Below are 12,796 nucleotides of genomic sequence, written 5' to 3' on the forward strand. Positions count from 1 at the left end.
CTCTCTCTCTCTCTCTCTCTCTCTCTCTCTCTCTCTCTCTCTCTCTCTCTCTCTCTATCTCTCTATCTCTCTCTATCTCTATCTATCTATCTATCTATCTCTATCTCTCTCTCTTGCTCGCTCGCTCGCTCGCTCTAAAAAAAGAAAAAAAAAAAGAAGTAAAGCAGTTTTATTTGTTTTTCTGTTCTTCCGTAAGTTCCAGGATTATTCATTACTTCGGCGTAAAGTTACGTCCGCTTGTGACGTGAAACGCCAGCGAGACGAATAATCGAATCGAAACGAGCGACATTGACGCAACGCTCCGGCATTCTTCGGCTCATCGCGCAGCATGCAAAGCGCGAATTATTCTGCTCTATCTTGAACTCATGGAGAGAGCGAGTCAGTGGCCAGCGCGGGGGCACAGGATACGCGTGATCATTTTGCAAATTCGCCAGATCTAAAGCAGCTACCGGCGCGGCGCGATATCTTGGTTTGTATGGCAGGTCGGCTACCAGTCGCGACTTAGAAGGAGACCGTTGTCACGGCAGGCCTACTTCGTGACAGTAACGGAAGTCTCTTGACCAATCAATCCCTCGATTCTTGGTCAAGGGGTCAGTGATCAGATCGAAGAGAAAATTAATATACCCGTCGCGACGACATTCGATACTCAGTTTTGTCAGTATCTCTCTTTCCTCGTCTCTTTCCTCTCTCTCTCTAAAATCTTGAGATCTCTGATATTGTACTGCCGTTTTAACAAACATCGCTTGAAATTTGTCTCAAATACACTGTTAAATCCGTAGTGTCAAATTATACTCAATTTGAGTTATTTTTAACCATTCCTATAAGTCGCCACTGCTCGTACTAAATATGTCGTTAATTTAACTAATGTAATGGAGTTAAATAATTTAACTTAAGAAATGTATTAAATTTAACTAAAATTTAGTTTATTTTTTATTATGTGCACGTTAATGTAACCTTTGTTTTAGTAAAAAATGACTTAATATTGTTTTAAATGGGTTGATTAGATGTGGTTGTTTTTTTAAACACATGTTTTGTGTTAAAATAGTAAATTTTGACACATATAACAATTAAAAATAACTAAATATTATTTAACTCAAGAAATTGGTTTAAATTTGACCCTCCAATATTTAACAGTGTAAAACACTCAGATCTGAACTTACAGCTAGAAGTTTTTTTTTTCAATTGAAGTACAATTGCAAATATAATTCCGCGAATATCGTATAATACATATAAAGAACTCTGATATAACGGGAAATTCAGATCTAAACTAGATTTGTGAAAATATTGATCAAGTCTTTTTCAATTTAATAACTGATTTGAACACACAAACATGTTTCAACTCAATTATTAACTAAACTATTGATTCAAGCTAAATCATTCAAGCCAAATCATAAATTCAAGCTAAATAAAAAAATGTAATTGGCGATTAATTTCAACGAATTTGATCAAAAACCGATTAATATCGATTAATTTTAGTATTTGATCAATTGACGATTAGTATGAGTGAAGAGAATAAAAAATCGTTCAATCAACAGTTAAACTTAATAAATTTAATTAAAGGCCATTTAATTGTCGATTACTATGAGTAATCGATTCAATCGAAAAGTGTCCGATTACTCAAGATTATAATTGGTTTTGCAAATGGAAAATGCCAATAATTGACCTGCGTTAAAGCCTGATCTACAATATGCTCTTTGCGTTCAGTTTCTTGTCTTCTGTCTTTTCTGGCTTAAAGCTTAAGTCTCGATCTACAATAGGTGTAGTAAGCTTTAAGAAATTGACCAATCATAATCGAATTATAGAAGAATAATCAATCGTAATTGGTCAATTTCTTACGGCTTAAAGCTTACTACATCTATTGTAGATCAGGACTAAGGTTTGAGTCAGAAAGAGATAAAGGAAAAGAAACAAGAAGCAAATAACACATTATAGATCAAGCTTAAAAGTAATACTGAGCATATCGATCGTCACCAAGAAGTCTTCGATTGAATTTGCAGTATATCAATCGTCAATTAAACCTCCTTTAATTAAATTTGCTAAGTTCTATTATGAACTGAACGATCTTTAATTCCCTTCGCTCATGTTAATCGTCAATTGAATGGTCTCTAATCGAATTTGTTGAAATCAATTGTCAAACGAGCGGTTTTCGATTAAATTTGTTAAAATCAATTGTCAATTAAGCAGTTTGAATTGACTCATATTAATCATCAATTAAACACGATAATTAATTTAGAAAGTATTTAATTAAAATAATTAATTACTCGCAACCCTGCTATGAATTGATACTTTCAAGTAGATTTTACTGATTGCACTGCTGTACTGAATCATTAATTATAAATATAGCATTTTAATGAAGAATACACTAATTGTACTTCAGAGAGTATATTGTACTCTCTCTTTATGTATTTTGCAAATATTTTGCCATGATAAAAAGACAAAACTGTATATATAAAAAATCTGTATAGTTGATCTTGCAACTTTACTCTAGATAATTTAAATTATAAAAAGATTGTAACAAATCGTGTAAGAGATTATCTTCTTTCAAATAACTAATATAATGAGTAAAAGAAAAATTAGTCGAGCAGAGCTGGGAGATTCTTTTTCCGTTCGTCAGCATTGATGCAGAATGGAAAATCGTCGACGCGAAAATTCCGGCCGATCGACGAGGAGAAATGGGGGATCTTCACGGATCCGGAGATGATTATTGCAGGTTGGTGCAGTCCGCGAATATCGGTCTGCCGCAAGCGCGGTTAGTCGCATGTAAAACGAAACAATACAGTTACTCGCAAACAACAGTGTTGTCACCGGTATTCGCGCGTATAATATGAGATGTGCACCCTGCATAATGCGAGATAATACCTCATTGTTGCCGATGCCGGCGATGAAGGCAGTAATACCGATGAAGACATGAAACCCCAGATTAGGTGGAACCTCTAAATTGACTTATGGGTCACGCGTAACGAATATGATTTTAAGTTTCTATCCGGACAATCCGCATTGCCGTTACGATAACATATCAAAAGAGATCTGAAGAGTGCATACAGAAAAGTACATTCAAGTAAATGTTAATTATTTCAAGTGTATTAATTTAATCAAGTGTATAAATTTATATATTTGCAAATCTGTTATAAATTCATCATTAGCGTCACATTTATTCGAATACATCCTAATAAATCTTAACAAATATTTAGCATTTCAATCAAGAATATCAAATTAAAATAAAAATTCGGTTTGCTTGCTGCATCGGGTCGAGCCAAATTCTCTTGGATACAATTTTATATTTTTTTGTAAATTTTTTTGTAATTAAATATAAAAATAAAATATAAATATAAAAATTCTTATAAAAATAATTTTATAATATCTTGTAAAAAGAATAAATTTTTTTAGTATATGATAAAAAATGACATTACATCGCTGTTATTTTTTACTAAAATTATTTTTCAAACTTTTAACAAATATTTAGCATTTCAATCAAGAATATCAAATTAAAACAAAAATTCGGTTTGCTTGCTGCATCGAGTCGAGCCAAATTCTCTTGGATACAATTTTATATTTTTTTGTAGATTAAATATAAAAATAAAATATAAATATAAAAATTCTTATAAAAATAATTTTATAATATCTTGTAAAAAGAATAAATTTTTTTTGAGTATATGATAAAAAATGACATTATATCGCTGTTATTTTTCACTAAAATTATTTTTCAAACTTTTCAAAGCGCTTTTTATTCCAATTTACTTAATATTTCATTTTAAAAAATTGTAATCTTCTTCTTAACGAAATCCTCTTATATTGTAAACTCAAGAGGATTCTTCTAAAAGGAAACCTTCTAATTATCCAACACTAAAAAAAGAACTCCAGTTGTAAGATGTTTTATTTCTTGTAATTTTAAATTTTTAACGGAAATTTTTACCGATAGGATATTCCTCTCCTAATAAAGCGAACTATTAATTAGAAATCTACCATATTCTAATTTTTTTTTCCTTTTGAATCAAGAAAAATGTTTACTTGTCCTCTCATTAGAAGAAATTTCTATTAAAAACAAGACTATTAAAAACAAGACAAGTACTATAGATAAAAAACGAAATTGCTCTAACTTTAAAAATATTGTGTTCAGAATATTTTCTTTCTGACTTTAGAAGAATCCTCATGAAACTATATACAGAATATGTGACGCAAAGTGACATGTAACCTCGTATACATGTCAAAATTAGGTCGAACTACATACAAAATTTCTCCATCATTTTGCAAATAACAACGCAAAATCTTGAGTTACTAATTAAAGAAAATTGACGAGTAATTACGCGCGATATGGCAGATAAGTCGTGATAACGACATCGTGTGTCTAGATTAGATTAAACAAAACCCAAAAGTGCTCTAACATTTTGCTAATATGTAGATTTTTAGTTATTAACGAAATAACAGATATTAACGAAAATATGGGTGCTTTGTCGCACGCGATCATCCGTTAATCTTTTTCAATTAATGACTCAAAAATCTATACGTGGTTGTTTGCAAAATGAATATCTTTGTTCAATTTAATCTAATTTACAAACATACAATTACAATTCGCTATTATAACTCACCCGCCATATCGCGATGATTATTTGCCAATTTTCTTTAATTAATAACTCAAAAATCTACGTAGATTATTTATAAAATGATAGAGGAATTTTGTGTTCTATTTGATCTAATCTTGATATCTAGTTATTGGAACATTTGTCAGACAGCCTATATAAGAGGATTCTGGAAAAATTAATATCTTTTTGAGTCGTACAGTTATTATTATGATTTAAAGAACAAACTTTTCTAATCATAATGTCTATAGTGCATTATAATAGGAATGATAGAGGAAATCTATTTCTCCTATTATTCCTGTTATAGAGATTCCCGTTATTTCTATTACAGAGAGCTATTATAACTCTAAGCGAATCCAAATAGAAATATCAAAATCACGATTAAATTTCAGAAAAATCAATTTGAAGGAGAGATCGGCCATTAAATATATAGTCGAAATACACCCCGCAATCGTGATAATTAACGAAGGAAGGTGCGGCCGCAATAAAGAGATAATGACAGATGTTATGCCGACATTAAGTAATTAATTCCGAACTACACGAATGGATGATGGCAGAGACGATCGCTACGCGCATTCCTGTTAGTATATCATTCACGCGAGAAAGAAAGAGAGAGAGATCAAGTAAATCGAGATATCCAACGTACACATTCCAGGTCGATATAAAGTTCTCGACGAGGAAGAATTTCTAAGATAAGTCGCGTTCAACCTCAAGCGAAGATAGGATGAAGAGCGGACAATATGTCTGACCACGTGTGTATGTGTGTGTCTCGCGAGGACCTAAAAACGGTCAAGCGAATTCACGTTGTCCGATCCAAGGCGATCAACTTTTCGCACCCACCTACGTGCCACGTCACAGCCGACGATCTCCCCTCGATCGTGTAGAAGCTAAAAAGCCGCACGGTCTCCCTCTCTCTCTCTCTCTCACTCTCTCGCTTGCTCCCTCAACCGTTCTCTCTCTCTCTCTCTTCCTCGCTAGCCGATCGGCTCTACTCCTCGAAGGGTCTTCGGTGGCGTAGTGCCACGCACCCTGGCATTATCTCCCGGTTTATTATATAGGTACCTGGTGGCACGCGCCATGCGCTCCGGCCCGGCAACAGCTGCTCCTGCGCCCAAAGACCGGAGGTAGATGAATAAAGTGAGAGGCACACCTTGCTGCAGGCGCGTGCCGGCAGCTTTCAAGATGTGAATACCGAGATCCTCCGTCTGTCTGGGCCGTTGATCTCTCACCCTTTTATCACCGGGAATCGGAGCCGGCGAAACGCCGCCGCCGCCGCCGCCGCCGCCGCCGCCGCCGCATATGTCCGCCGTAGTCGGAGGCTTCCCGCGCGTACGCAATATCGATCGCCGCGCAAGCGACTCGCTAATTGCTGCGTCAATCGATCCACCGCGTATCAGACGTGTTAACCGTAACGGTGTTTTGCGAAAAGAGAAAAAGAAGAGAGGAAAACAGAATAAGTCTAAAGAGGGGAGTCTCTTCTCGAGAAGCAATCTGCGGCAACACTCTCGTCGGATCTTCATTACCAAGTTAGACACATGTATGTGAATTTGGCAGCGACTTTATTAGTCGTTTTACTTGCCTCTCTTATGAGCGGTTCATACAGCACTCATATTTAACATATAAAACGAAATAGAAATACAACAGAAACAACAGATTTTCGAGATTTGTTCAAAATAATATGTTATGTAAAATGTAATATGAAAATTTGTAAGTAAATTTGCAAATTTACTTACTTTTAGTAAATTTGTCGCTGTATCAATATAACAAAAAATTTACGTCACTGTGTAAAGTAAATTTAATGGAAATCGCGGCGATTCGAGAAGACACTTGAAACACTTAACCATGCCGGCGTGCAAATCTGAAGTATGAAAACAAGCCACGAAGATGCACGCGCAATCGAGAGTCGAATCGCAAGAAGTTACTTGAAGCGGCTTCATCATGTGACAACACCCACTGAGCAGACCTGCCCTACGTTAGCGATCAATATTCATCTGCGCTATCACTAATATATACTTCGATGTAAATTTAATGATTAATTCACACTGAGAAAAAAGATATTAAAAAGTTAATAAGTATTTATTAGATGGGTACTATTAACATATTTATTTAAATCAAAATTCTCTTCATTTAGATCGAATAAAAAATATTCGGTTTAAATGAAAAGAATTTTGATTTACGTAAACATGTTAATAATACCCATCTAATAAATATTTGTTAATTTTTAGATATTTTTTTCTCAGTGTAATTGTACAAACTGCAATCGAGTCAAATTGAATAAAAATTTAATCAAATAGGCAATATCTGATATAAAACTTTCAATTGCATTTGAAACTTGAGAATAATATGATATCCGCATAAAAAAATAATTAGGTGTGAAGATATTGAGAAAAGAAATAATTGAATCGATAAAATCGGTGGTTATTCGTTTGCGAAGAAATATTGTGTCTTTAACAAATTACGTGTTAGTGCAACAATAAATTGCGTTGATATAGTTATTGACCAAATCAATTGGTAACTGTCGTCGTAGTAACGTTATAATTCGTTCAATCGACTAAATGTTTGTTTAGACGAATTTTGGTCGTTCAAGCAAAGTCTCATTAACTCTCATTAAGTCTCATTAACGCTTCTCTTCTCGGTGAAGAACTAAGGCTCAGATTTTGTGATGCTCATTGCAGTTGGGTCAAATTAAATAAAGTCAAGTCAGATAAACAATCCGATACAGAAATTTCAACTACGAAATTTCATTAACGTTTAAAAGTTAATAAAACTGAAATGTAATTTTGTATATATGATATAGATGTTTGTCCAATTGTTAAGACATTAATCTAAATTAAAAATACAAGTAAGTCTATCTGTGGTTAAAAGTAGTTGAGCAAATTGGACCGATAATGTAATTGAGTCAATGTAGAGATCGTCTCATTGAACTAAATGTTCAGTTTATTTTATACATAACATGGATAACATTAAAATAACACGAAAAATGTTAATACAAATCCACCAAATAAATATTTGTCAATTTTTTAATATTTTTTTCTTAGTGCAGATCTGTGTAACCCTGAAACTTAGTTCTCCTTACCTAATTTCTATTGTCAATACGCGTATTGTTAATACTACCTTAATATTATTACTTAAAATACCTCATATTTTACGCATCAAATAACGCCATCTGCAAATTATGTGTTTATATAGGCATGCAAATAAAAAAAAGGGAGAAAAGAGACAGGCTGAAGGCACGCAAGGTGTTTCCCGCTTGTGTAATTTTGTCGCCGGATCGATGGATCAACAATATTATCGCTCGCGCACGCGGGACGCCACGAGAGATAGCCGTCCGTGCATCTGCAACCGCCGTACCATCTTGCAGATGCGGAATGCGTTTGCGCGCGTGTGCAAAGAGTTAAGAGCGTTCTTGTCGGGACGCGTGCTGTTCATCCCGGAGCATGTAAGGTGGCACCTGCTACCCAAGGTAACAATACGCAGCCGGATCGGGCCACGTATATATATCTTTTTGTCACTCGAATTGACGATCTGTAAATTGTGTCGCGCGGAAGTCGATCCTATCATCTATTTTTGTCCGAATTTTCGCCAAATTCCGCCGTTAGAATCAACGCTAGTGGCGTGTATTGACTCCACTGGTGAAGCCGAACGTTCAGTTTGGGCAACTTATAAAAATAATATGCGAATTTGATCAGTTCTCACAAATCGTCAGATTTGCTCTGAGAGGAGGCCGTCGAGATAAAATAAATATTTGGTTTATCTTATCGGTAAAATGATTACGTCTTCTCGGGATTATTTTTCTCACCTTCCTAAAATCTCTTTCTCTCTCTCCCTCTCTCTCTCTCTCTCTCTCTTTTTTCTCTCTCTTTTCGTTTTTTTTTATAAGATTTCTATTAGATTTTTTATAAATATATCTGGATTAATTTTTAGACTTTTTTGCATACGACTATGAATGTTTTTTTTTTCATGTAGTTGGCGTATATCTTGTGAGATCTTTTTATTACGTTTTCTCAGAATCGAATGCGTTAAGAAATAAATATCAGCTATTACTCTGAAAATTCATTGTGCACATACTTCAAAAATAATGAAAAAATTTTGTTGAATATATAGAAATTAATCTATATTACATCTAAAAGTGATCACACAAACAATTTGACAGTGATATAGAGTCCGGATAAAAATTATTCCACTTTGAACTGTAACCTAATAACCCTAACGATAATGACATATCATTAATACATCAATTGACGTCATCTTACTGCTTGAGAGTATTTTAAACCGTACTGTTATGGCAAAATATATGATGTTGCTAACTTTAGTACAAAAACAACAATAAAAAATAATGACAAAAATCTCAATTGTATATATGTACTTTAAGTATTTAAAATGATAGTGAAGTATATAAAAATTTGCAAAGTTTCGTTGCGGTTCTGAAAGAAAAAACTTTAAAATTCAGAAATAATATAAAACAAGGTAAACCATAAAAATGTGATGTTAAAGTAGAAATATGTTATTCAACTACATCTTATACATACATTAACTGTATCTTAATCATACGTCCTTCCAAAGAAAATAGGAATCCTAGCGTATTTTTAATTTTCGCGGAAACTCATGCGGGCAACACTTCCTTGAAAGTCTTTCCCGACAACATTGGGTTAGCGAACAAAACGTCCCTCAAGAGAAACATATTGACAAATGGAATTGTATTCTACGTATGTATTCTACGAGAGGAGACTTCCGAATGAAACCAATTTCGTAACAAACGCGTCTCCGTGTTTCGTCTATATTTTTCGCCGACTGCTACGAACTCTTTCCGAGCTATTTTTAGAGATGTTTCAATCATCCGACGGCTTCAGTGCGAGAAGGGTACAGTGTGTCGGCCGATTACAGCTATCTTTAATATCAAAAGAGTTAATGAAAAAGGAGATAAGCATCAGAGAGCGGAGCGCCGTGTCCTTCATCTGTTTTCTTCTCCGAAATACGTGTTCCCAGTCTCATACCGGTGTGTACGTGCTCACGTGAGTCAGTATTCACAGATATCACCTGCTGCTGCTGCGGTCGATAATATATGAGGTGAAGTGAACCATCTCGAGACAAAGGTCGCCGAGACGAGAGAGAAAAAAGAGGAGCGAGAGAAAAAGTGGGGAAGAAAGGGGAGACAGAGAGGGAGATCTCTGGTCAAGCTCTGTCTCGCGAAAGAAATATTACACTGCGTTTTTCACCAATCTAATTAGGATTCATATTCGCGTATGCCCCGACAACGGAGATTCCACGGCCGATATAACCGCTCTCCTCGTTTTAATAGACACACGTAACGAATGTTATTGAGATTGAGGCGAGGAAATTAAAATGAGAGAAAGATAATTCTGCATACTTGTCAGTCGTACACGCCGCGCGTAATATGCACTATTAATAATTTTGCACGGCCGACGCCGTTCTTTTAACGGCGGCGCCTAATTGCAACGTAACAACACGCCCGCGAATTTCGCGCCGGCAGTCGAAGTTTTAATGGGCTACGAGGAATCGCGTCCGTTCTCCACCTTCTCTTTTCTTTTTAACGCTTTTTTTCCCGTTTGCTCGCATCTCTCCGGCGAGCGGATGGTCCCGACAATGAGCTAGTGATCGAAGGCAGCTGGACCTTCTTCGAGTCATCTGCCTCTGTAGCTCGCGATGCGATAACTATCCCCCTACTCGCTCCGGCTACATTAATGGATATTTATTATCGTCATCGAAGGTGGCTACTCAGAAGGCAGCTGACTCCGAGTAAGCGACCGCGCGAGGATCAGTCATAAGTGACGCAATGAAAAATTGACGCTCGTCATAAGCTACATTTATACCGTCGCTCCGTCGCGTTCGGGCTTGTTTATCTAACGCCCGCTACTTCTCTTACGCATGATAGCGATAACTCTCGTGTTAAATTAGAGCGCTCGTGGGATATAGAGTGTAATCATGAGGCGATTTGTGTTACGTGACATGAATATATGAAGCCGAATCGTTGTTGTGACGATCATTTGGGCTTGGCTACCTTTCTTGTAACAATGTCGCTGTTGCTTCCCTTCAACAATAACTTGATAGCGGCGTTATTCTTTAGCGTTTTTTCCCTCTGTGTCAGTGATTGCAACGGTAACGCAGTTACATTTTGAGATGACAGTAGCGAAAATATAATTGTTACTTTGTGTTTGTAAAATACTCAAGCGCAGAAAACCACTGGATATAGTCATACAATAATAAATGAAATCAAGCTAAAATTAAAACTAATATATCTATCTTATATTATATTCATTTATATATTTATATATATATATAAGTAATTTGATCTCTTATTATTACCTTGTTAATTTATTTCGAGTTTAAATAATGATCTAAAACTCAACACACGTCTAACTAACGTTTGCCCGAAATATTACTTATTTAAATATTACTTATTTTTTGTTTAAGATTGTAATAAACATATTCAAATAAAAAAAAGTGTAAAATATGTGGAAAGTCTTGCGTGAATTGTGGAAAGTCTTCGAAATTTGGTGAAAATTGTAATGGAAATTGTAACGACTCGTTATCTCTCGATTAAGAATAACGGTAACGAGATATTTTTCAAAATGAATAACAATAACGCCAAAGGATATTTTTCAAAATAAATAATAATAACGGCAATGAGATATTTTTCAGAGTGGGTGATGGTAACAAATTACTTTTTTAATATACAGAAAAAAGTTAGTACCTATTTAAAACTATTATACTCAAATTGGCAATCATTGTTTCATAAGCAACAATATATAATTTAAAAGAATTCTCTAAAGTCCTGAATTTCAACAATGTTATCATTATATTTGAATACTATAATGAATATTTGAATACTATTTGAATACTATAAGAAATAGAGGAAAGCGGGACCAGGGAAGTACAGAAAACCATCGCTTATAAAACATAGATAAACAAACGCCATCTGTTTGAAAATGAAGAAATTATAATAAACAGGCAACCGCTAATAGTGTAATGACAGTAGGCCATGTAAATAAACCTTACAGAGAATATTGTAACGAAAAGACCGTGAAAGGATCATTTTTTAAGGTGCACTTGTTAAAATGTAATATTAATATGTTCGTATAAAATAATGACATAATATTATTATTGTGAAATCAAATTTCATAACGTATCCAAAATACATTAAAGAAGTTATGTGTATATTTACATTATTTTTACATTGTCATATAAATATAAATACATGTATTTTATTGTAAAGTGTGTGTTTGGGGCACATATATTAAAAAAAAATATATATATATATTAATTATAATAAATAAATACTTTTTCGTTATTATATAATAAATATATTCTTATTATGTACCTATTAATTAAAAATGAAAAAAGAAATGCCAATAAAACATTGTTTTTTTCACTTCATATATATTTCCACACACACACACACACACACACACACACATATGTGTTATCTGGAAATAATAAAGTTATGATAAATTTATTTTTATTACTCTGTTTCTACTTATATGTATAATATGCGAAATATTATCATACATATATAAAAAATCATACATGGTCCTCTGTGCCCCAAACACACGTGTTTGGGGCACAGAATACCATTTTTCTTTCCAACAATTTTAATATCTAAAATAAAATCTCTTACAGTTATTAAACTAATGCTTTATCTGCGTATGCATAACCCTTGTAGGTACATGCTGAGCAACTTTGGGCCATTACTTATAACTGATAAATTGTTTATTAACCTTAGAATGTTAAGCGGTCTTCTGTGCCCCGCTCTCCCCTACAATATGATTATTTTGATAATAATATCTCTTTTTATATACCTTCTCTTTTCCAACATTTTAAAACATAATATTTTGAATCCAATATTTTGTACTTTTCATTCATGAAAAAATTATTTTTGGATAATAAAAATATAATTTTTCTTTGTTGAATCACAAAATGTATTGATGCAAATAACTTATCTTTATTCAACGTTAAAACGTTATTAATTTTATTTTAGGATTTATTATATTAGAATGCAAAAAATAAAGATATTTTTGAAAAAAAAATGATTTCTTTTCTGTATATCTAAGTAGACAAGTTTGGCAATAACTTTACTAGCCGATTTATAAAGATTACGTTCCTTATGACTCATACAACACGCATGTCTAAAAGATGTCTTATGTAAGACATCTTTATGATATGATCAAAAGACATCTTAAAGACATCTTAAAGACATCTTA

The 12,796-nt window shown here is 33.9% G+C and overlaps 1 long non-coding RNA gene across 2 annotated transcripts in view; it reads left to right on the plus strand.

The window, feature by feature from the left end:
- The window catches only part of LOC116850244, a 17,746-nt gene extending 10,028 nt beyond the window's left edge, over positions 1-7,718 (plus strand). The window contains exons 2-4 of one of the 2 annotated variants that reach the window (XR_004379291.1): positions 2,615-2,710; positions 4,970-5,157; positions 5,636-7,718. This is a non-coding gene — a long non-coding RNA (uncharacterized LOC116850244). Of the gene's footprint in view, positions 1-1,864; positions 2,711-4,969; positions 5,158-5,635 lie in introns of those variants that run through there. The other variant, XR_004379290.1, reaches the window with a different exon arrangement.
- Positions 7,719-12,796: the final 5,078 nt, after the last annotated feature.

The sequence above is a fragment of the Odontomachus brunneus genome, unplaced genomic scaffold, assembly GCF_010583005.1.
Source record: "Odontomachus brunneus isolate Ranch 3 - 2012 unplaced genomic scaffold, Obru_v1 Obru_scaffold_138, whole genome shotgun sequence".
Classification (NCBI taxonomy): domain Eukaryota; kingdom Metazoa; phylum Arthropoda; class Insecta; order Hymenoptera; family Formicidae; genus Odontomachus; species Odontomachus brunneus.